General features: G+C 35.1%; 2 pseudogenes; one reads left to right on the top strand and one right to left on the bottom strand.

The window, feature by feature from the left end:
• Window positions 1-11438: 11438 nt before the first annotated feature.
• Window positions 11439-18998, bottom strand: LOC125095646 (tRNA selenocysteine 1-associated protein 1-like; annotated as a pseudogene).
• A 244-nt stretch (window positions 18999-19242) lies between these two features.
• The window catches only part of LOC125095645 (tigger transposable element-derived protein 1-like), a 129473-nt pseudogene continuing 123784 nt past the window's right edge, over window positions 19243-24931 (top strand).

The raw sequence follows: 24931 nt of genomic DNA, 5'->3' as shown, positions 1-24931 counted from the left end.
CATGAAATCATATGGTAATTTTCTTTCTCTGACTGATTTATTTCACTTAGCATAGTATTCTCAGCTCCACCCATGTCATTGCAAATGGCAAGATTCCGTTCTTTTTATAGCTGAGTAATATTCCATTGTACTTATATACCATATCTTCTTTAACCATTTATCAGTCAATAGACACTTGGTCTGTTTCCATATTTTGGCTATTGTAGATAACATGCTATAACCATAGGGGTGCATGTATCCATTTAAATTAGTAATTTTGTATACTTTGGGTAAATACCTAGTAGTGCAATTGCTGGTAGTTCTATTTTTAACTTTATTTTTTTTTTGCATTAAAATGCAGAACATCTTTATTATCAAGAAGAGAAACAGTAGGAGAAAAAAGTAAAAATATTTTTAACTTTTTAAGGAAACTTCAAACTGTTTTCCAGAGTGGCTGCGCCAGTTTGCGTTCCCACCAACAGTGCAAAAAGGTTCCCCTTTCTCCACTTTCTTGTCAGCACTTATTTCTTGTGTTGTTGCTTTTGCCCATTCTGACAGGTGTGGGGGTGATATTGTAGTTTTGATTTGTGTTTCCCTGATGACCAGTGATGTTGAGCATCTTTTCATCTTTTACACTATTCACTATCTCTTGATACACAAAGGTTCATTTAATATATAAAATGAACGATGTGAATTTATGAAGGTGATACCAACAGAGAATGAGCAAGAGGCAAAGAGGAACGTGAAAGACGGAGAGACAGAAACATAAGGAGAGAAAGAAATGGAGAGAAAAGAAGAAAACACAACTCCAACAGTCAAATAACTGGAGAATCATCTGTATTTCAGCAGACAGTCTTCACAGAGAACATTCTTTCATTGCGTATCTAACAACACAAGACTTTCAACAAAAATTCTGTCCTGCCTTGTGGAATCTCCAGGGTGAAGACGTTACATAAAACTCTCACTTGGTAAAAGCCTTGCAAGTATTTCCAGGTGCCAGTGTTCTTCAATGGACCTTCAGCTATTCCCACTGATTGGAATCACTCTCTTCCATAAATAACTATTCTTGCATGAAGTAAATAGAAAGGAAAGAGACATTCCTAATAAGATGGTTGCACATAGGTGATTAATTGAAAATAATGCAACTTTTCTGGGGCACCTGGGTGGCTCAGTGGGTTAAAGGTCATGATCCCAAGGTCCTGGGATCCAGCCCCTCATCGGGTTCTCTGCTCGGCAGGGAGCCTGCTTCCCTTCCTCTCTCTCTCTGCCTGCCTCTCTGCCTACTCGTGATCTCTGTCTGTCAAATAAATAAAAATAAAATCTTTAAAAAAAAAAGAAAATAATGCAACTTTTCTATGTACTAAGCTATTGTTAGAAAAAAATATTCAGCTTATTCATTAGGGAACTCTAAGTCTATAGTCTATTACTGTTTGCAATATTTTGCAATGATATGAATGGTATGCTTTTTTTGCATATAGCAAACCACAACAAAGTTAGCAATTATTATTTCTGAAATGCCAATGATTTTTGACTTTGTATTCTACTCCATGAAATTCATTTTCCTTATATTCACATATTTTCAGTAGGAGACAAATTATTGTATGCCTTCCATCCTGTTTTTAAACCAAGCTGTTCTATAATATTTGAAAATAAAATGTAAACAATCTGATAATTTATTAAAAAAAGGCTTATGAAGGGATTTGATATTTACATAACATTACCCCCTTTAAGAAAGTTATAGTTACATAGCCTCCAGCATTGCATTTGTGATTAAAAAGTGATGTGAAAAAAAAAAGTGATGTGATATTTTATTGTAAAGACATCTATTAAAAACCCAATATTAATTAGAGCATTGTCTTTTTTAAAATTAGAGCTTTCCAAATAAATGATTTTATACCTGTGTTCACAGATATTTAGAGTTCAGTCACTGTTAAATAACAATTGTTAAGAGCACGAACTTCAAGTTCAATGAAGCTTGCTTCAAGCTTCAAATAAACCATTTCCTAACTGTGAGACTTCTGTTAAATTATTTAACTCTTCAACACTTCAGCTTCCTCACATGTATAGTTGGGAGGATTAAATGACATAAGGCATGCATGTGAAGTGTTTAGCCCACATTGCATAGCATATTACATATTCAATGATATTTGAAGGCACCATTATTATTACCGTAAATGTAAATTGCTAGCACATGACAAATATCACTACAAATGCATTTTTTTTCTACTAAAAGCAACAGAGGGTTCTTGTACAACTGAGTCCCAAGAGTTTTAAAGAAACCGAATACAGAACCAATGTCAGTAATATTTTCCAGATACCTATACATATAGCCTGTAATATAGTAATATTTTCCAGATGTACATATATATGTGGGTGTGTATGTATACGTGTGTGTGTGTGTGTGTGTGTGTGTGTGTAGCCTGAAACTTTATTTCATGCTGTTGAACTATGATATGAAATCCCTTTCAGTATATGAAACTAGCTTCACATTTCCTCTCTCTACCAAGTCAGTTTGAAATGATTCTTTGGTGAAACAATCTAAACACAAACTTTGAAGAAATATGTGGAAAATATATATATTCTATAAATACATCTTATATTGTTTTCCTTTCTCTTTTTAAAAATTGATGCATATTTGGAGATCTTGGCAAAGTAGCATTTGAAGAAAATTAAATCCAGAGGGTGTTGAAAGTATGAAAGCCTAAACTCTTCATCCTAGTGTGAAAATCTGAAAGACTTTCTCTATCACCAATTTTTTTTCTTCAGAATATTTTCTGTAGCTAAGTAGTTAGTTTAAGCATTTTTCTTTATTTGCTATGTCCTACAGTGAGTTACTGGAAAAACTGTTGTGTTTGACCAGGTTAGCTGACATTTTCAATTCAAAAAATTGAATTCTATCAATTTTTTCTAAGGTATGGAAAAGATATTCCTTATCATTTATTGCTCTTAGAACACTAGTAATATATCACATCAGTGATTTATGAGTTATAACTTCAAATATATAGTCTAATTTCTACCAGGTACCATAACTGTATAAATAAAGCAGTAAACTAGGAAAGTATTATGACACTTTTCAAGCAAGCACTCACCAAAAATCATTTAAATCTAACTTGAAAGTCAAATTCTTTCTTTTTCCCCACAAAATTTCTCTCTCTCTCTTTTTTTTTTTAAAAAGATTTATTTATTTATTTATTTATTTGACAGACAGAGATCACAAGTAGGCAGAGAGGCAGGCAGAGAAAGGGAAGCAGGCTCCCCGCTGAGCAGAGAGCCCGATGCGGGGCTCGATCCCAGGACCCTGGGATCATGACCTGAGCAGAAGGCAGAGGCTTAACCCACTGAGCCACCCAGGTGCCCCCAAAGTTTCTCTCTTGCTCCCTCTCTCCAGCTATCTCTATTTCTGTTTCTCTCTCTCTCTCTCTCTCTCTCTCTCTCTCTCTCACACACACACACACACACGTGTGCGCGAATAGTATAATAGTGTGTAATGTAAAAAGCAAAAAGCAGGACTGTCTCAAATATGTTGACTAAAATGATCAATTCTATAAAGTATTCAAAGCCTTTAGTTTCGTCCATTGTGCTTCTAATTATGTCCCTCAGACTGATAATAAAGTACCAGTATGACACTAAATTTTTAGTATACAAGTGTCAAAAAAATTTTCAAAGTCAAATGAACTATAAAGCAAATTCATGTTTAGATAAATAAAGGGAATGTAACAGTCCATCATGCAGAAATGCAATTAATTGTGTTGCATGAGTAAAGAAGGTCAAAGACAAGCTGTTTGCTTTTGTCAGCATTTTGAAGACACTAAAAATTCTGCACAACCTAAATTAACCCAAGCCTATTTCCTTATGGTATTACTGAATTCACACTACCTATTGTATCATAATTTTTATAATACACCTGCCAATATTGATAACACTTTATCTGTTTATAAGGAAAATATATTTTCTAAAATCACTGGAATTACATAAGCTAGAAAATATGTAGAGCTTTCTTAAAAATATAGAATTATTGTTTTATCATTTTTAAAAATTTTGATTTCTTTCCCTTAAATATTATTTTAAGTCTGATCGCTTTGCCCCTAAATTCATTTATGTGTATCATTTTGAAACTAATATATGTAGTATTCAATAAATAAGTGATATACATCGTTTATTGGATTTTCTAGAAGTGATTATCTGTTGTTAAACGACTCTACTTAATGTGTGAATAAATCTATTTATGTTTCAAATCTCAAACAGAAAATTTGAAAATCAGTCCCTAAAAAAAAACATAGATACATGTTTGACTTGGAACTGTACATATTTGACATATCGATATATTTGTTGATGATATATATTTCATATACGTAATAGTTATGTAATGTAATATTAATGCTTATTACTATATTATACTTACTGTACTTATTTACCTCCTTCAAGAAACTGAGATCTCCTTTGTAACACTTCCTAACCTAACTGGTTAGCAATAAGTTGAAGATAAGGGCTAAAACAGAAGGGATTAATATGACATCCCAAGTTCATTTAAAGATATACACTATCATCTAGGCTAAAATTCTCACTGACCCTCATCTTCTCAGATACATCAAGGAGCAAGCAAGAATATTTGGAACTTGAATGCTTATTTTTTTTTGTATGCCCTCATCTTTATGATCAACAAACTTTAATATTTCTTGGAGACATGACTAAAACTTTACTTTCAGATATCCCAAATTGCCTAATTTATACATGGCAAGTAGTTTAGCTCCTATTAGAGATGTAAAGGAGATTAGCAAATGGGAAATTGAAGAACAAAGATTACTTTAGAAAAGATAAGCTATATAATGTCAAGATATATTAATAAAATCTGCATACAGACCAGGGAATATTGAATACTTACAGGTCAATGTTAAGACTATGAATTCATTTTAAGTGAAATGTCTTTGGCTGAATATCATATTTCTAACAATAGATGGGGATCAGAAGAGACTTCTACAATGCTTCTGTGTTCTTGTATTATTTATTTATTCTTTTTCTTTTTAAATATTTAATGCTATGAACTATATCATGTAGAAGAATGCTTAAATCAGATATTGAAATCAATAGTTATTAAGCATATTTTTCTATACCAAACCTCTATCTTTTCTTAAGAAATAGAGATTATCATAAATAAAATTTTGCAAAATTTATCATTATATAAGCATATTAATAAATAGACTGATGTAGACTCATTAAGAAGTATGACTTTCTTATTTTATTATGTGAATACCCTTTTAAATAAGAGAGAATTTTTACAACCTAAAATAAAACCCAAACAATCATATATCATTTTTACTTCCTTGAATTTTAAAAAGAAAGAGATGTATAAACTGTTATTGGGTAAGAACATATAATTTGAGAGCTTTTAATCAAGAACTTTTTTTTTTTTTAAAGATTTTATTTGTTTATTTGACAGAGAGAGATCACAAGTAGACAGAGAGGCAGGCAGAGAGAGAGAGAGAGAGAGAGAGAGAGAGAGAGAGAGAGAAGCAGGCTCCCTGCTGAGCAGAGAGCCCGATGCGGGACTCGATCCCAGGACCCTGAGATCATGACCTGAGCTGAAGGCAGTGGCTTAACCCACTGAGCCACCCAGGCTCCCAATCAAGAACTTTTATAAATCTTATAGAATAATACAGTATTTATAAATTTTAAAGGACAAAGTTTATGTGACTAAATCTTATAAGATTATTTTTCAGTCACTTTAAAGTCATTTTAATCCATTAGATAATTATGTAGAATTGTTTTCTTTTCCCTTTTTTATTAATAGTACATTTCTAAATCTAATCTTTCATCTGAAAGGGTAAATCTCTGAGGATTCTTGCAATGTTTATTTGATTTTTCATAGCTTGATAGCATATCATACATTCAAGCTTGCATATTCTGTAAATTGCAAACTAAACCAAAATTACAGCCTTAAAGTAGCTGAAACCTTAATAATGGCTGTGAGTTAAACTGAATTAAATTAATGTGAATTAAATTAAATTAAATTATATTTACAAGATACATGCCATGAGTATGCATGCCTTAGAAAAACAACATTGAACAGTAATAATCAAGGGAAATTGTATCAAAATATATTTGAGTATCACTATAATATGTTTGACATTTTGAATACTGAAAAATCCACATTTTTGCATATAAACTGTCAATGTATTTTCAAAACTTATTTATTTGGGAAATACCATGTTTTTAAAACATTGTATATAAAACATTGTTTCATTTCAAGATGTTCTTTCTACCCAAAATCTCACTGAAATAGCCTAAGGAATATAACTATGGGGAGAAAAAAAACCCACCAGAAGTTGGACATACTGGTTTTCATTGTGCAATTCATAGTTTAATCCAAGAATATGGACATTCAGCCTCAAAGCAAGTTCCCTTGCTATCCTGAATTGAGTCACATAAATTTTGGATGCTCGGCAGCAGGAGCAATAAGTGACTTCATGAAGAGCATCATTCACTTGGAACTATGTTTTCCCATAAATGATCACAAAAAGGGAATCCTTGTAATTCTAGAAGAAACACATAACATATGTATGTTGTCAAACCAATAGAAAACATACTTTTCACATTAGATTGTAAAAGGGTATGGGGGCACCTGGGTGGCTCAGTGGGTTAAAGCCTCTGCCTTCCGCTCAGGTCTTGATCTCAGGGTCCTGGTATCAAGCCCCACATCGGGTTCTCTGCTCAGTGGGGAGCCTCCTTCCCCCCTCTCTCTGCCTGCCTCTCTGCCTACTTGTGATCTCTGTCAAATAAAAAGTAAAAAATCTTTAAAAAAGGGGGGGTATGGGTGAATTGTCAAATATTTCCTTTTCCCATTTGCCACCAACAATTCAAGATATGATTTAAAAGAGATAAAGTTGACAAGAAAGTAATATGAAGGGGCGCCTGGGTGGCTGAGTGGGTTAAGCCTCTGCCTTCAGCTCAGGTCACGATCTCAGGATCATGGGATCGAGCCCCGCATCGGGCTCTCTGCTCAGCAGGGAGCCTGCTTCCTCCTCTCTCTCTCTCTCTCTCTGCCTGCCTCTCTGCCTACTTGTGATCTCTCTCTGTCAAATAAATAAATAAAATCTTTAAAAAAAAATTAAAAAAAAAGAAAGTAATATGAAGGACACAGGGGAATTTGTAGAGGGGCAAATTGAAACCTAGAAAGAGATTTAAGAAATTTAATAACCAGAATTGGCAGGTAGAGCTTCTAAATAAAATTGTCTAAAATCATTGAACTTCCTTACAAGTCGCTAGAATTCCCTTAAAATACACCTTACTTCAATCACCTACTAGGAACCATGACTTAACAAAAAAAAAAAAAGTTAATATCATGGGGCACTTGGGTGGCTCAGTGGGTTCCAGCTTCTGCCTTTGTCTCAGGTCATGATCCCAGGGTCTTGGGATCGAGCCCCGCATCAGGCTCTCTGCTCAGCAGAGAGCCTGCTTCTCTTTCTCTCTTTCTCTGCCTGCCTCTCTACCTACCTGTGATCTCTGTCTGTCAAATAAATAAAGTCTTTTTAAAAAATGAAGTTAATATCATTATTTTACTAAGAAATACATAAAATGCTGCTATACATATATACATGCACATTCACAACATGAATAATTGATTAGGAAAAGAGTGGAATAAAAGCCTACAAAATCTCTGACAAAACCTACAAATCTACCTACAATTCTAATTCAGGGAATAGACCAACCACACTAAAGAGGAAAACAAGACTTAGTTGAAATGCTGGTGTGCCACCAAGATAGATCACCTTAATGACCAAAGAATTTATTTAACAAATATCTAGGAGGTTTGACAGCTTATGGTTTGCATCTACGTGTTTTTTCAGGGGCTACTTCCCCTAAGACCATGGCCAATATCCAGGGCCACACTTCTTCCAGTGACTTATTAATGGGCAGATATAATAGTACCCGTATCTAGTTTTTCCTATTCAGGATATTTTTAAAATACTATTTTAGCTTAAAAGCACCATTTAGGGAAGTGACTACCTAAAATTATTGGGAAGGTGACTGCTGGATCCTATGATGTTTCTATGTTTAACTTGATAAGAAATTACCAAACTGTCTTCCAAAGTGGCTGTCCAATATGCATTCTTACATACGATGGATGAGAGTTCCTGTTGTGACACACCCTCGCCAACCTTTGATATTTTCAGTGTTTAGGGTTTTAGCCATTCTAGTAGGTAACTAGTGGGAATTTCTTAATTTTTTTTTAACATTTCCTTAAGGAAAATCATGTTGACCAATTTTTGTGTCCGTTTTCTATACTGATTCTTAAATTTTTTTTTTTTTTTTTTAATAAAGGGTCTGTTCAGACTTTCTGTTTTTCTCTTTGGGCTGATTTTTTTTTTTTTTTAAGATTTTTCTCTCTTTTTTTTTTTAAGATTGTATTTATTTATTTGACAGAGAGAGATCACAAGTAGACAGAGAGGCAGGCAGAGAGAGAGAGAGAGAGAGAGAGAGAGAGGGAAGCAGGCTCCCCGCTGAGCAGAGAGCCCGATGCGGGACTCGATCCCAGGACCCTGAGATCATGACCTGAGCCGAAGGCAGCGGCTTAACCCACTGAGCCACCCAGGCGCCCTGGGCTGATATTTTAAAAGAGCCTTTTCTATACTTTGGTACTATTTATTTTTATTTCTTTGTGTTTTAGAGGGAAAAAAAGGGAGAAGGGATTAGAGAGCAAAGAGAGAACAAAAGATAAGTACTATATTCTACTTTTAAAAATAGGTGTCTTAAATTCCTCAAATAAATGAACACTTCCAAAATTCCCTAATATCTTATAGTAGTATTTCTTAAAATGCATATATAAAAAGAAATACTTATTATTTGCCAAATGTTACCTATCTTTAAAGTGCCAAATAATATGATTGTCAAATTGCAGTAAGCAATAGATGGCAAAAGCAGGCAAATACTTCATTTTTTCTCTCATATTTTCATATTTGCCTAATTCCTCCTTTATTCTGAAAACATTGTTATTAGTATTCTAATTTTATTTTTTTCTGCATCTATCATGCATTTAAGGTAGAACAGCAATTATTCTTTCAGTACTAAGAAAAATAAATTTCTAAAAAACTTTGTTAGCATCCTAAATTAAGCCTTCTTCCATTTCCTACTATCATCCTAAGTACCCCATGATAGTATGTCCTACTATCCCAACTCCCTTCTTCAATCTAGCTACCACTATATTTCAAACTATTGTAATAAGCAGCACATAACATGAAACCTACCATTTTAATAAAAATTTAAGTGTACAGTATTGCTAAAGATAAGCACAATATTATACAGTAAATTCTGGAACTTTTATTCTTTCATGACTGAAATTTTATACTCACTGAACAGCAACTCTCATTTATCTTTCCCCCCAGTTACTGGCAACCAACATTCTATTTTCTGCTTCCATGATTTTGACCATCTTAGATAATTCCTATGCGAGGAATTATGCATATTTACCCTTCTGTGACTGGCTTATTCATTTAGCAGAATGCCCTCAAAATTTATCCATGTTGTAGCATATAACAGGATTTTGTAATGGCTAAATCTTACCCTATTATAAGTATATTCCACATTTTTCTTTTTCTAATCATCTGTCAATAGAAATCTGGGTTTTTCTACTTCTGGGCTATTATGAATAATGGTGCAATGAAAATGGGAGAGCAAACATCTCCTCAAGATCATGACTTCAGTTCTTTTGGTTAAATACCCAGAAGTAGTGTTGCTAGATCACATGGTAGATCTATTTCTAATTTTTTGAGGATCCTCTAGACTATTTACCGCAGTGGCTATATCAGTCTGCATTCCCACCAACAATCTACAGAGTTCTAATTTTTCCACGTTTGCCAACACTTGTTATTTTTTTTATGTTTGTTTTGTTTAGTAATCGAAAACTCAACAGATAAAGGTGTTATCTAGTTGTGTTTCTGATTTGCATTTGTCTGATGACTAGTGAAGCTGACCATCTTTTCATATACTTGTTAGCCAATTGTATGTGTTCTTTGGAGAAATGTCTTTATTCAAGTCATTTGACCATTTTTTTAAAGATTTTATTTATTGATTTGACATAGAGAGAGAGATCACAAGTAGGCAGAGGCAGGCAGAGGGGGCGGGAAGCAGGCTCCCTGCTGAGCAGAGAGCCCAATGCAGGACTCGATCCCAGGACCCTGAGATCATGACCTGAGCCGAAGGTAGAGGCTTAACCCACTGAGCCACCCAGGCACCTACATTTGACCATTTTTAATTGTGTCATTTGTTTACTTTGCTATTGAGTTATATGAGTTCTATATATAAGCTGAGTATTAACCTCTTATCACAGGTATGGTTTGAAAATATTTTCTCCCATTTAATTTTATTGATTTTTTCCATTCTGTTTTTTTATTCTGTTGATTTTTCCTTTGCCACACAGAAGCTTTCTGTTTGATATAGTCTGACTTATCTATTTATACTTTTGCTGCCTGTGCTTCTGATGTCGCACCCAAGAAATCAGTGCCAAGACCAATGCCATGAAGCTTTTCTTCTTGAAGTCTTTAATTTGACTTGATAACTGTGTATGATGTAAAATGAAGGTCCAATTTCATTCTATTGCATGTATATATCCAGTTTTCCCAGAATCATTGCTGAAGAGACTATTTTTTCCCCACTGTGTGCTCCCTGTTGTGGCAATCTTGTCAAAAATGTGTAGAAGACCATGTTTGTGTGGATTTATTTCTGAGTGCTCTATTTTGTTCCACTGGTCTACACATCTGTTTTTGTCCAGTATCATATTGTTTTAATTACTGTAGCTCTTTTGTATGTTTTTAAAACAGGAAGTGTGTGTCCTCTAACTTTGTTCTTCTTTGTCAAGATCATTTTGGCTATTCGGAGTCCTTTTTAGTTCCATATGAATTTTAGAATTATTTTTTTCTTTTTTGTGAAAATGCCATTGAAATCATGATAAAGATTGCATTGAATCTGTATATTGTTTTGGGTAGTATAGACATTTTAATAATAGTAAGTCTTCCAATTCATGAATACAAGATATCTTTCCATTTATCTGTGTCTTTTAAAAATTATTTTCAGCGTGTTTTGTAGTTTTCAGTGTGCATGCCTTTCGGCTCCTTGGTTGTTTATCCCTAAGTATTTTATTCTTTTTGATGCTCTCATAAATGGGATTTCTTTTTTCCTTCCTCCCTTCCTTCTTTCCCTCCTTCCTTTCTTCCTTCTTTTGAAACTTCTTCAACAGTATGAGTTGGTCCCTTGCTTTTTAAACTCAAGTGTCTCACTGTCAAATGACGACAGCAGTGTTGCAGGAATTGTCATAATCTCAGAATTGTCAGTTACTAAAATCTTACAAAACACTTCCAAAAAGGTAAAAGTTCTTCCAATATTTTGTTATTGTCATTATTGTTAAAAAGGAGTCTTTCATCTCCCTCACACAGTCCATTTTGTCTTTGTCCTTTGTCCTGGCTACATCATGGTAGGGTCTCTGATGATACTATGTCCAGGAGTTGCCAGTGACAACCATCAGTGCATCCTACAGGTTTTTCCTCCATGAACTCCTTGTTGGCCTCAATCACATCCAGATGTGGCATGGGGTCTTCCAATGTGTCATCCCTAACTTCTTGATATCCCTACATAGTGCTCTGGGTATAACCATACTAGGGATAGCCATAGCTGTAGCTGCCTATATTCTGGTAACTATAACAGTTCTCGCATTACTGGTAATAGTGATTGCAGCTGTAACTGTAAATCTAACTATACTCCACTGACATCATTTGGCTTGCTTTGAGGATTGCCATGCTCAGCTGCACTGGTTTAGGCTCCAGGACGACTGTTCCTTGGCAGTCAGTCAAGGCTCACTTCTGTTCCAGTTCATCTGTGATTTTCACAAAGCCATAGTCCTTAGACACAGCTGTTTGGAGGCAAAATCACCTTGCCTCCCTAATAGGAGGGGTAAACTTTGGTGAAGAATTCATATAGCATGCCATCATCCACATCTGGGATCAGGTCCCCTGCAAACAAAGAATACTCAAGGCTGTTATCTGGTTGTTTCCTATAAGTTAGGAAGTTAAGTTAGTTTCCTAAACTGGCATAGTTCAGTTTAAAATGTTTTGCCTTGGGCAAAGCATCTTCTTTTCTCTACGCTACACCTTTTTCTCCTATATAAAATGAGGGTTGCACAGATGACCATTAAGGGCTTGCCAGCTCTATAGTTCTACGAGCCCAGGTGTGCCAGCTTAGTGCAGCGAGAAGCTAAGTAAAAGTGTGGGTACTAGAAGGGGTTTCCCATTAACTTTATGAAAACACCCTTGGTTACACCCAAGTCTCTGAATTCTACAGAACAGTAGCCAGCTGAGATTTCAGTGAAGTGGTTTCGGATAATTCTGATGCTCATCACAATGTCCTCCGTGGTGGCAGAGGTTCTGGAGATGAAATTCTCATTTATGCAAGGCTCCAGCTCATTCATGCATAGGCTGGCTATGCCTGGAGCCTGTGTGGGATTTTATAGGCTGAGAAGGCTGGCCTAGGCTCCAGACTGCAGGGTAAGAAATGAGATTGTTTTCTTAGTTCGTATTGTTAGATAATTCATTATTAATGTAGAAGTATGCAAATTACTTCTGTATCATGATTTTGTATCCTTTGACTTTACTGAATAGGTTTATTAATTCAAACTGTTCCTTTTGTGGACTCTTCGTGGTTTTCTATGTATTAGTTCATGTCATCTGTGAACAGAGATCATTTTATTCTTCCTTTCTGATTTGGATGTCTTTTGTTTTCCTAGACTAATTAATTGCTCTGGCTAGGATTTCCAGTGCTATGTGTTTTGTTTTATTTTAGTTTAGTTTAGTTTTTAAATTTTTCATTTTATTTTTCATCATGACAAGTATATTCTTTAAGCCCTATGCCTCGGACACCTGGGCGGCTCGGTTGGTTAAGCAACTGCCTTCAGCTCAGGTCATGATCCTGGAGTCCTGGGATTGAGTCCCACATTGGGTTCCCTACTCTGTGGGGAGTCTGCTTCTCCCACTGACTAATCCCCATGCCCTATCTATTCCATCCTCCCACCCACCTCTTCTCTGGTAACCATCAGTTTGTTCTCTATAGTTGAGAGTCTATTTCTTGGTTTGTCTTTCTTTTCTTTTCCTTTACTCCTTTGTTTTGTTTCTTAAATTCTACATATGAATGAGAGAACATGGTGTTTGTCTTTCTCTGACTGACCTTATTTACCTAAACATTATACTTTCTATTTCTATCCATGATGTTGTAAATGGCAAGATTTCATTCTTTTTTTTATGGCTGAATTATATTCTTATGTGTAAATATAGGAATATGTATTTATACATATTATGTGGTATATACATATGAATATATATTCACAAATATATATTATATATGTGATGCATATATCACCTCTTCTTTAGCCTTTCGTCAACAGATGGACACTTGAGTGTTCTCAAAGTTTGGCTATTGTAAATAATGCTGCAATAAACATAGGTGTACATGTATCCCTTTGAATTAGTATTTTTATATTTTGGGGATAAATGCCCAGTAGTGTCATTTCTGGTCCAAAGGGTAGTTCTATTTTTAATTTTTTGAGGAAGATCCACACTCTTTTCCACAATGGCTGTACCAATTTACATTCCCTCCAACAGTGCATGAGGGTTCCTTTTTGTCTACATTGTTGCCAACATTGATTGTTTCTTGTGCTTTTAATTTTAGTCATTCTGATAGGTGTGAGGTGACATCTCATTGTGGCTTTGATTTGCATTTCCCTGATGATGAATGATGTTAATCATCTTTTTGTGTATCTCTTGGACCCTTGGATGTCTTCTCTGGAGAAATGTCTGTGTCTTCTGCCTGTCTTTTAATTGGATTATTGGTTTTTTGGATATTGAGTTGTATCAGTTCTTTGTATACCATGGATACTAACCCTTTATCAGATTTGTCATTTGCAAAGAACTTTTCCCGTTCCATAGGTCTCCTTTTAGTTTTGTTGATTGTTTCCTTCTCTGTTCAAAAACTTTTTGTTTTTGGGTAGTCCTAATAGCTTATTTTTCTCTTGTTTCCCTTGCTTTGGGAGACATATCTAGAAAAATATTCCTATGGCCAGTGTCAGAGAGCCTCTAGCCTGTGCTCTCTTTAGGACTTTTATAGTTTTAAGTCTCACATTTAAGTCTTTCATCCATGTTGAGTTTATTTTATGTATGGTAAAAGAAAGGGGCCCAGTTTCATTCTTTTGTATGCATGTGTCCATTTTTCCCAGCACCATTTGTTGACAAGATTTCCCCACTGCATATTAATTCTTTTGTCAAAGATTAATTGACTATATAATTGTCAGTTTATTTCCAGAATTTCTATTCTATTCCACTAATGTTTATGTCTATTTCTATGCCAGTACCATATTGTTTTAATCAATACCTCTTTAAAATATAACTTGAAATCTGGAATTACGATACCTTCAGTTTTGTTTTTCTTTTTCAATGTAAGTTTAACTACTCAAGGTCTATTGTGGTTCCCTACAAATTTTAGGATAATTTGTTCTGGTTCTGTGATAAGTGTTGTTGGTATTTTGATAGGAATTGCATTAAATCTGTAGATTGCTTTAAGTAGTATAGATATTGTAATGATATCTGTTCTTCCAACCTATAAGAATGAATGTCTTTCTACTTTTTGTGTTGTCTTGAATTTCTGTCATCGGTGCTTTATGGTTTTCAGAGTATAGGTCTTTTACCTTTTGGTTAAGTTTACTCCCATATATTTTATTGTTTTGGTGCAACTGTGAGTGGGATTGTTTTCTTAATTTCATTTTCTATTGCTTTATTAATAGCATATAGAAATGGGACAGATTCCTGTATATTGATTTTGTATCCTTTGACTTTGTTGAATTCATTTATTAGTTTAGTACTTTTTTGGTGGAGTCTTCAGTGTTTTCTATAAATAATATCCTGTCATTTGTAAATAGTGATAGCTTTATTTCTTCCTTACCAATTTGGATGCCTTTTATTTCTTTGGGTTGTCTGATTGCTGTGGCTAGGACTTCCAGTACTATTTTGAATATAAATGGTGAGAGTGGACATCCTTATCTTGTTCCTGACCTTAGGGGAAAAGTTCTCCATTTTTTGACCATTGAGTATGATGTTGGCTGTGGCTTTTTGATATATGGCCTTTATTATATTGAGATATGTTCCCTTTAGACCTACTTTGCAGAGGATTTTTCATGAATGGATGTTGTATTTAGTCAAATGCTTCTCTGCACCTGTTGAAATGATCATATGGTTTTTATCCTTTCTCTTCTTGAAGTGATGAATCACATTGATTGTTGTGTGAATATTAAACTATCCTTGCATCCTGGGAATAAATCCCATGTGTTGTGGTGTATGATTTTTTTTAATATACTGTTGCATTCAGTTTGCTAATATTTTCTTGAGGACTTTTGAATTTATATTCATGAGACATTGGCCTGTAGTTTTTTTGTTTGTTTGTTTTTTGTAGTATCTCTACCTGGTATTGGTAGCAGGGCAATACCAGACCCATAAAATGAATTTGCAAGCCTTCCTTCCTCTTGTGTGTTTTGGGATCATTTAAGAAGAATTAATTATTTAATTGCTTGTTAGAATTTGCCTGTGAAGCCATCTGATACTGTTCACTGGGAGTTTTTTGATTACCGATTCAATTTCATTGCTGAGGATTGGTTTGTTCAAATTTTCTATTTTTTCCTGCTTTAGTTTAGGTAGATTATATTTTTAAAGGAATATATCCATTTCTTCTAAACTGTCCAATTTATTGGCATATAGGTTTTCATAATATTCTGTTAAAATTGTTTGTATTTTTGTGTGGTGTAGGTTGTCATTTCTTCTCTTTCATTAATAATTTTGTTTGAGCTCTCTCTCTCTCTCCCTTTTAATGAGTCTTGCTAGAGGTTTATCAATTTTGTTGAATTTTTCAAAAAACCAGATCCTGATTGATTTATTGTTTTATTTTGCTTTGTTTTTTGTTTGTTAGTTTGTTTTACTTTCTGTATCATTTATTTCTGCTTTAGTTTTTATTGATTCCTTCCTTTTTCTGGGTTTGATTTTTGTTTGTTGTTCTTTTTATAGCTCCTTTAGGTGCATGGATAAGTTATTTATTTGAGTTTTTTAGTTTGTTTGTTTTTTTATTTTGTTTTGTTTTGTTTTGCCTCTTGATGTAGGCCTGTGTTGCTATAAAAAAAAAAAAAAAAAAAAAAAAAAACTTTGCTGCATCCCAAAGATTTTGGACCACCATGTTTTCATTTTCTTTGTTTCCATGCAATTTTTTATTTCTTTGATTTCTTGGCTGACCCATTCAAATAACATCCAAGTGTTTGTTCTCTTTCCAGATGTTTTCTTGTGGTTGATTCATAATTTCATAGCATTGTAGTCAGAAAAGATGCATGCTATGATATCAGTCTTTTTTAATTTGTTGAGCCATGTTTTGTGGCCTAATATGTGATTTGTTCTGGAAACTGTTCTGTGTGCACTTGAAAAGAATGTGTATTCTGTGGTCTTAGGATGAAATGTTCTGAATATATCTGTTAAATCCATGTGGTCCAGTGTGTCATTCAAAACCACTATTTCCTTGTTTTTCTGTTTGGGGGATCTGTTCATTGATGTAAGTGGGGTGTTAAAAGTCACCTACTATTATCATATTTCTGTCAATAATTTCTTTTGTTTGTTATTAACTTTTTATATATTTGGGTATTCCCATTTTGGGTGCATACATATTTACAATTGTTATAACTTCTTATTGTATTGTTCCCTTTATTATGTAGTGTCCTTCTTTGTCTCTTGTTACAGTCTTTTTTTATAGTCTGTTTTGTCCAATATAACTACTGCTACCCCAACTTTCTTTTGGCATCCATTTGCATGATACATTTTTCCCCATCCCCTCACTTTCAATCTGCATGAGTCTTTTGGTCTGAAATGAGTCTCTTGCAGCATGTAAATGGGTCTTGTTTTTGTTTTTTATACACGCTGTCACCCTATGTCTTTAGATTGGAGAATGTAGTTCATTTACATTCAAAGTAATTATGATAGATATGTATTTATTCCCATCTTGCTAATTGTTTTGTGCTTCTTCTATAGATTTTCTCTGATCCTCTCTTCTTTTACTCTCTTTAATGGTTTGTTGGCTTTCTTCAGTGATATACTTTGATTCCTTTGTATATATATTGTTGGTTTTTGATTTGTGGTTACCATTAGGTTTGTACATAATGTCTCCTGCACATAGCAGTCTATATTAAGTTGATGGTCACTTAGGTTTAGACCCATTCTTTACTTCTTTCCCCTCCACATTTTAGGTATATGGTGTCACATTTTACATCCTTTTATTACATGAATCCCTTAATTGATATTTTTACCAAAATATTTATTTTACTTTTTTTTTTTTTTTAATTTTCATACTCTCACTTATGGTCTTTCTTTCCACTTAAAGTCCCCTTTAATATTTCTTGTAGGGCTGGTTTGGTGATCATGAACTCCTTTAGTTTTTGTTTGTCTGATAAACTCTTTATCTCTCCTTCTATTCTGAAGATAGCCTTGCTGGGTGGAGTATTATTACCTGCAGATTTTTCCCTTTCAGCACTTTGAATATATGGTGCCACTTTCTTATGGTCTACAAAGTTTCTGCTGAAAAATCTGCTGATAGCCATATGGGGCTTTCCTTGTATGTAACTGTCTTCTTTTGCTGCTTTATTTTAATCACTATGTGTCTCAGTGTGGACTTCCTTGGATTGAATTTTGGCAGGGGGGATTTGTCTGTCTCCTGGAACTGGATCTCTGTTTCTTTTCTCAAATTAAGGAAGTTTTCAGATATTATTTCTTCGAATAAATTTTCTGGCCCTTTTCTCTTCTTCTGAGATCCCTATAATGTGAATATTATTACCCATAATAGAGTCATTTGGTTCCCTAAGGCTATTATCAATTTCCTTAATCTTATTTCCTCCCCTTTGGTCATTACTCTTTCAGTCTGTTAATTTGTCCTTCTGAGCTTGCTATTTATTCTGTCAAGTGGATTTTTTATTTCATTTATTGTGTTATTCTCTGATTGGTTCTTTTCATCTCTGTTAAGGGTCTCACTGATGTCCTCCACTCTTTTCTCTAGTCCAGTATCCTTTTTTTTTTTTTAAGATTTTATGTATTTATTTGACAGAGAAAGACATCACAACTAGGCAAAGAGGGAGGCAGAGAGAGAGGAAGCAGGATCCCTGCTGAGCAGAGAGCCCAATGTGGGGCTTGATCCCAGGACACTGAGACCATGACCTGAGCTGAAGGCAGAGACTTAAACCGCTGAGCCACCCAGACACCCCATCTAGTCCAGTGTCTTTTTGATCATTACTTTAAGTTCTCTATCAGGCATACTACCTGTTTCCATTTTACTTTCATCTCTTATTGTGGTTTGGGCCTGCTCTTTCACTTGGGAGATGTTTCTGTCTACTCATTTTGTCTGACTTCCTCTGTTTCTCTGTGTTATTAAATTCAGCTATTTTTTTGCACTTAACAATAATGATCTTATGAAGAAGAGGTCCTGTAGTGCCTTTCAGTGCAGTGTCCCCTGTTCCCCAAGACTTGGCACTTCTGGGAGTGTCTCCCATGTGTGGTGTGGTATGTGCTCTTCTCTTGAGTCTTGGCCTTCTTTTCCTTTGGTCCAGGTGTCTGCTGAGTTTCTTTGCCTATTGTGGATAGCAATGTGTGCATTGGTCTGCTTACAAAGGGAGACCTACACCTACCACTTTCAGAACTGAGGTCCCACAAAATACATGAGTCAGATGATGAGTTGTTGGCAGGATTTGTGCTTGTATTTGGGGGCCTGCAGTGCTGGGACTCAGATACCCGTGACTGGGAAGGGTGGCTCCAGCTTGGTGCAAGCAAGTTAGGTGAGGAGTATGGGTCCCATTTTAGTTCCAAGTTGCTGGAGGGTGGAGGGAGAATGGTACCTGCTAGCTCCTTTGTTCCTGGAGGGGTATCCCCATGACCCCTGTCTCTCCAGGCTATGCTCTGAGGTGAGCAAATCATTCTTCCTCCCGTCTGCTCCCAGTGTTTTTCAAACTGCTGTTTCTATGTTGTATATGCATAAGCTGTTCGTTGTCTGTCTCTCTAACTGCAGGAACTCCACTTCTTAATGCCCTCTGGGCTCTCCCAGAGACCACTCACTGATTTCTAAAATTCCAGGCTTTAAATCCTGCTGGTTTTAAGAACTCATGAAATCCAGACCCTCACTTTCCAAGGCAAATATTACAGAGATTTGTCTTTCCCGTTCATGGACTCTCTGGTATGAGAGTCTATTCTCTGCCCTTCTCCATACCGCTGGCTCCTTCCCCAATTGTGGATAACCATGGTCTGTTTTCCTCACAGACACTGTCTTTGACATTCTACCTTCTTCAATGTGGCCTCTTCCTTGCCTTTTGCTGTGGAGTTTGTTCTGCCAATCTTCAAGTTATTTCCTAGGTTATTTATGCTGATATAGATATTATCTAGTTATATCCATGGGATGAGGTAAAGTTAGGGGGCTCCTACTCCATCTTCTTCCTAGTTGACCTCTTCCAGTGCTATGTTTAATAAAAGTGGTGAAGTGGGTTTTCTTACCTTATTCCTGTTGTCTGAGGAAAAACTCTCAATTTTTGTGGGCTTGTCATATAAAGTCTTTATTAGATTAAGGTCATTTCTTTTCATTCCAGTTTGGTGAGTGTTTTTATTATGAAAGTGTCTTTAAGTTTGTCAAATGCTTTGTTTGCATCTATGAGGAGATCATGTGATTTTTATCTTTTGTTCTACTGATGTAGTATATCATATTATATGATTTTGGTATGTTGAATCATTCTTGTATCCAAGGTATAAATCCCACTTAGTCAAGCTGTATGATCCTTTTAATGTGCTACTGAATTCAATTTGCTAGTATTTTGCTAATGATTTTGCATGTATGTTCAGCAGGGACACTGACCCGTAGTTTTTTTATAATGATTTTGGGATGGTTCTCAATCAGGGTTATTTTGGGCTTTATAAAATGAGAACAAAAAGAACAGAAATGTTCCCCTTTCTTAATTTCCTGGGAGCATTTGAGAAGAACTGGTGCTAATTTTTCTTTAAAAGTTTGGCAGAATAAATTAAAGGCAACTTTGGAAAGAACTCACCAGGCCCTGGAAGAAGAAAAAAAGAAAACAGTCGACCTTCTATATTCTATTTTCCCTGGTGACATCGCCCAGCTCTTGTGGCAAGGACAGCAGGTGCAGGCCAAGAAGTTTGACGATGTCACCATGCTCTTCTCGGACATTGTTGGCTTCACGGCCATCTGTACCCAGTGTACCCCCATGCAGGTGATCAGCATGCCGAACGAACTGTACACCAGGTTTGACCACCACTGTGGATTTTTGGATATTTATAAGGGGTACAGGTCTGCGATTCATCAGTCTTACAATACACAGTGCTCACCACAACATGTCCTCCCCAGTGTCCATCAGCCACCCACCCCATCCCTCCCACCCCCCTCTACTCCAACAACATCCACAAATATTTTTTAATCATAAATTATCTTAAATTGCAAAAAAAAAAAAAAAAAAAAAAGAGCCACCTGCACTTGGGCTCTTTGTTGGGGGATTTTGGATTACTGATTTCATCTCTTTATTAGTCCCAGAAACTTACTGTGTTTTTTTTTTTATATATTTTCTATTTTTTTGTTGAAATTCTCATTTTATTTATCCATTGGTTTCACAAACTTGTTGAGTATCTTGTGATGGTTATTTCAAATTATTTTTCAGATAATAAAAATATGTGTATATATTTTTTAAGATTGATTTCTGGAAATTTATATTGTACTTTTGATATGGCCATTTCCTCCTTTTTCCTTCACATGCCTTATAATTTTGTGTTGGTATCTATGTATTTGAAAAAATAGCCACTGCCTTGGTACAGGAAATGACTTTCACCAATCAGCTTAACTAGAGATTCTGGAGGCCTCTCAAACTATGGATGTGTCTCCTCTGGACTTGTGCAGATAGATTCTTATTAGAGGGATTGGCTGACTCCTTCCTTCTCTCTTTCCTTCCTTCTTTTTCTTTCTCTTTCTCTCCCCCTTTTTTTCAGGAGCTTGTAATCTCTTGATCCCTCTAATGTTTGTCTAAGGTACTATGGACACTCTGAAGCAACAGCACACTACCCAGATCCTTTTTTGTTCTCAGTAGCATCTAGGCATCCAGTCATTTAGATTACACTGAGTCCCATCAATGCCAAAGTCAGACTAGCCAAAAACTAGTCTTTTAGGCAGTCCCCTGAAAAGCTAGAACATTGGACATATGTTCCATTCTTCTCTTTCCCTCTGGGAGGAGAGGTCCTTAAGCTTTATTAGTTTGCCTGCTTTACTGCAGGTCTGCTGGAGGAGTAATATGCTGTCCAGCTCTTTTTTTCTTCTCAATGATTCCCAGGTATTTAGAGTATGCTAGGTCCCACCACACTCTGAAACAGGTGAAACAGAAACAGTCCCTCAGGCAGCTCCCCGAAATGTAAGAATATTGTATATTTCCCACTCCAGAGTTAGACTGAGAGGTGGAATTTCTTCCTGATCACATGGCACTATGCTGTGTGGGAGGGACTATGGTGAGAAGGTGCCATGAATTTTCTTACCAGCTCAATGAATTTGGTTTTGCACTTAATTTAAGTGTTGGAGCCCCTTAATTAGATTCTGAATTTTTTTTTTTCACGGAAAGAACGAGTTTATGTTTTATTTCCATGGGAGGAAGAAGGATCTGAGACTTCCTATTTGTCATCTTCATAATGTCCCAGGTAGACATTTAAAAAAAAAGTATATATATATATATATACTATGTATTCATGTCTTTCTTGATAGACATCATTATTTAATTCTTAAGAATAAAGTTTAGCAAATTTTACAAGTTATATAAAATTTATTTGATATGACATTTAAAATTTAATATTAATTTATGTTAACTTATTAGTAATCTGGGATTCCACTTTCCTTAAAGCTTCCATAGCATATAATTGTTCAGATATAATCCTCACACTGCCCCTCAAAAACAATAAATCAACCACAATATGAGCAAACAGATTCTACTAAATGTTTCCTTAAACATGTTTATTTTAATCTCCACAATTTTGCACTTTGTTTCTTCTTGTATAAATCTCCCTCCATACATTAGTCCAACACATATTTTTTTCCCATTTGATCTCATACTATCTTTAGGATATTTTCATCAATGTACAAAACCACAGTAGTCCCTCCTCAGTTAATCATTTTTAGTATACAATGTACCTAACAGTAGTTTTCAAGTTGTTTTACTCATTAATTCTAAATAACTTTTTGGAAGAATCTATATTTCTCCTTCACACAATTTCATGATGATAACAAAAAAAAATTAAAAAAAACAATTGTTTTGCCATTTTTAGTGGTTTTATTAACTTCTAAATTCAAAGTCTTTTAGTTGCAGTTATAATTGATCACCTGAAATGTATTTTAAGCCACAGGATACAGTATTCATATGGGTCTCTAACTACACAGACATCTGTTAGGTAATAAATCCAGGCATAAACAGATCATCAAATTGATTCATAAATTACATAGAGGACAATCTTATGACCCAGAATGTTAAATATTTAGAAAGTGCAGAAGACACCCCAAAATTATATTTTATCAATAAAATTATTGAGTAAAGATATAAAAACACGAGAGCTTGATATGAGATAATTTAAATGCAATATGTTATGGCATAATTAGAGATATGTTTGCAAGGTAAGATATATATAATAAGTGAAGATGAGTCTCTATGTTTTTAAATGAGCAACACATAAGCCAATGGTTATTTTGCCTATTAAATCATGTGAAGCCTGCACTGTTACCTAAATGATTAGGAATACATTTTAGTAAATATTATAGCAAGAGACATGAAATGTAAAGGAATTATCCCTCTGGTTTAGAATAACAAATGTCAAAATATGTCATATGTTTTCAAAATTACACAAAATATTGCTGTGATATAAAATATATAAGCCAGGAACGCCTGGGTTAAGCGTCTGCCTTCGGCTCAGGTCATGATCCCAGAGTCCTGGGATCAAGTCCCACATCAGACTCCTTGCTCAGTTGGGAGCCTGCGTCTCCCTCTGCCTGCCACATGTCACCCTCCACCACTTGCGCACTCTCTCTCTCCTCTTCTCTCTGGCAAATAAGTAAAATCTTTGGGGCACCTGGGTGGATCAGCGGGTTAAGCTTCTGCCTTCGGCTCGGGTCATGAGCTCAGGGTCCTGGGATCGAGTCCTGCATCGGGCTCTCTGCTTTCTGCTTGACAGGGAGCCTGCTTCTCTCTCTCTCTCTGCCTGCCTCTCTGCCTACTTGTGATCTCTTTCTGTCAAATAAATAAATAATCTTTAAACAAATAAAATAAAATATATAAGCCAAGCTAAGGTACAAATACATGTGGAGTAGTGGCCACAGAACCAAATACAGAGTAGGTGCTCAATCATTTAAACTCTAACACTTTAGATTATAATAATTCTAATCAAATAGCCAATCTGGACAAGCTGGCATAGACTTATGTATCCATGTCATCATTCACCCTTCCACAACCAGCAACCTCTACAAACCATGGAAACAATGCAAGAGGCAGCCAAAGGAGTATTCTGAAAAGTAGAATGAAAAAGAAAGATTGAGGGGCGCCTGGGTGGCTCAGTGGGTTAAGCCGCTGCCTTTGGCTCAGGTCATGATCCCAGGTCCTGGGTTCGAGCCCCACATCGGGCTTACTGCTCAGCAGGGAGCCTGCTTCCTCCTCTCTCTCTGCCTGCCTCTCTGCTTACTTGTGATTTCTCTCTGTCAAATAAATAAATAAAATCTTTAAAAAAAAAAAAAAAGAAAGAAAGATTGATTAGGAACCCCAAGACTGGAGGAGCAGTATTCAGGCAAGGCCTCTTGTCATTCAGAAGCTGTAGGCCCAGCATCTCTTGAGTCCTGACCTTCCAACAGAAGTTGGTCTAGTTAGGCGAATTACTCCATAAGGTTGAATTAGGTGTTCTAGCAAGCCCAGGGATACTACCAAGAAACATCAACTAAGAAGCCAAGCTACAAAAAGCAGCCACAAGTATGTCATCTTGTTGCACAATTCAAATTCAGCCAGAGATACAGGTTTAACATTAAAGAATAAAAATGATATATCATGAAAACATTAATTGCAAAGGGAAAACATAAGTGATCATATTAATATCAGATAAAGTAGGCTTTAGAGCAAAGAAAATTACTATAAGCAAAAAGGGACATTACACAATATTTAAAGGATCAGTGTACCAGGAACGTATAATAATCTGAAATGGGAAAGCAGCAAACAACAGAGCCTCAAAATATATGAAGCAAAACTGACAAAGTTGAAAGAAGCAACACACAAATCCACAATTATAATGAAGGCTTACATATCCTACTCTCAGCAACTGATATAATTATGAGACAGAAAATCAGCAAAAATATAGAAAATCTGAACAATATTATCAACATCATAATTTTTGATATCTAGAACACTCAACCCAAGAGTAGGATACATTTTTTAAAAGAATGTTAAAATACTCCATATCCTTAGAAATAATATAAACCTTAACAAATTTAAAGAAATAGAATAGTACATCTTTAACCCTTATGGAACCTACTAGAAATCAATAAAATAAAGTAAAACCTCTAATATTTGGCAATTAAAAACTATACTTCTAAATAATCTACCAAGGATTAAGTTTAAAGGAAATAAAACATTCATAGAATTAAAAAGTGAAAATGTAACATGTTAAAAATATATGTGATGTGATTTAAAGCAATGCTAAGAGGAATATTTACATTAAATTTTTATATTAAAAAAGAGGAAAGTTCTCAAATCAATAGTTAAACTTCCAACCTCAAAAAATAAAAGGAAGAACAGAAAAACAAAAGCAAAACAAGTAAAATGAAAGAAAAAGGATAAGATTTTAAA

The sequence above is a fragment of the Lutra lutra genome, chromosome 3 (assembly GCF_902655055.1).
Source record: "Lutra lutra chromosome 3, mLutLut1.2, whole genome shotgun sequence".
Lineage (NCBI taxonomy): Eukaryota > Metazoa > Chordata > Mammalia > Carnivora > Mustelidae > Lutra > Lutra lutra.
Note: the sequence above shows the minus strand (reverse complement) of the source record. Positions and strands in the feature narration are given on the sequence as shown.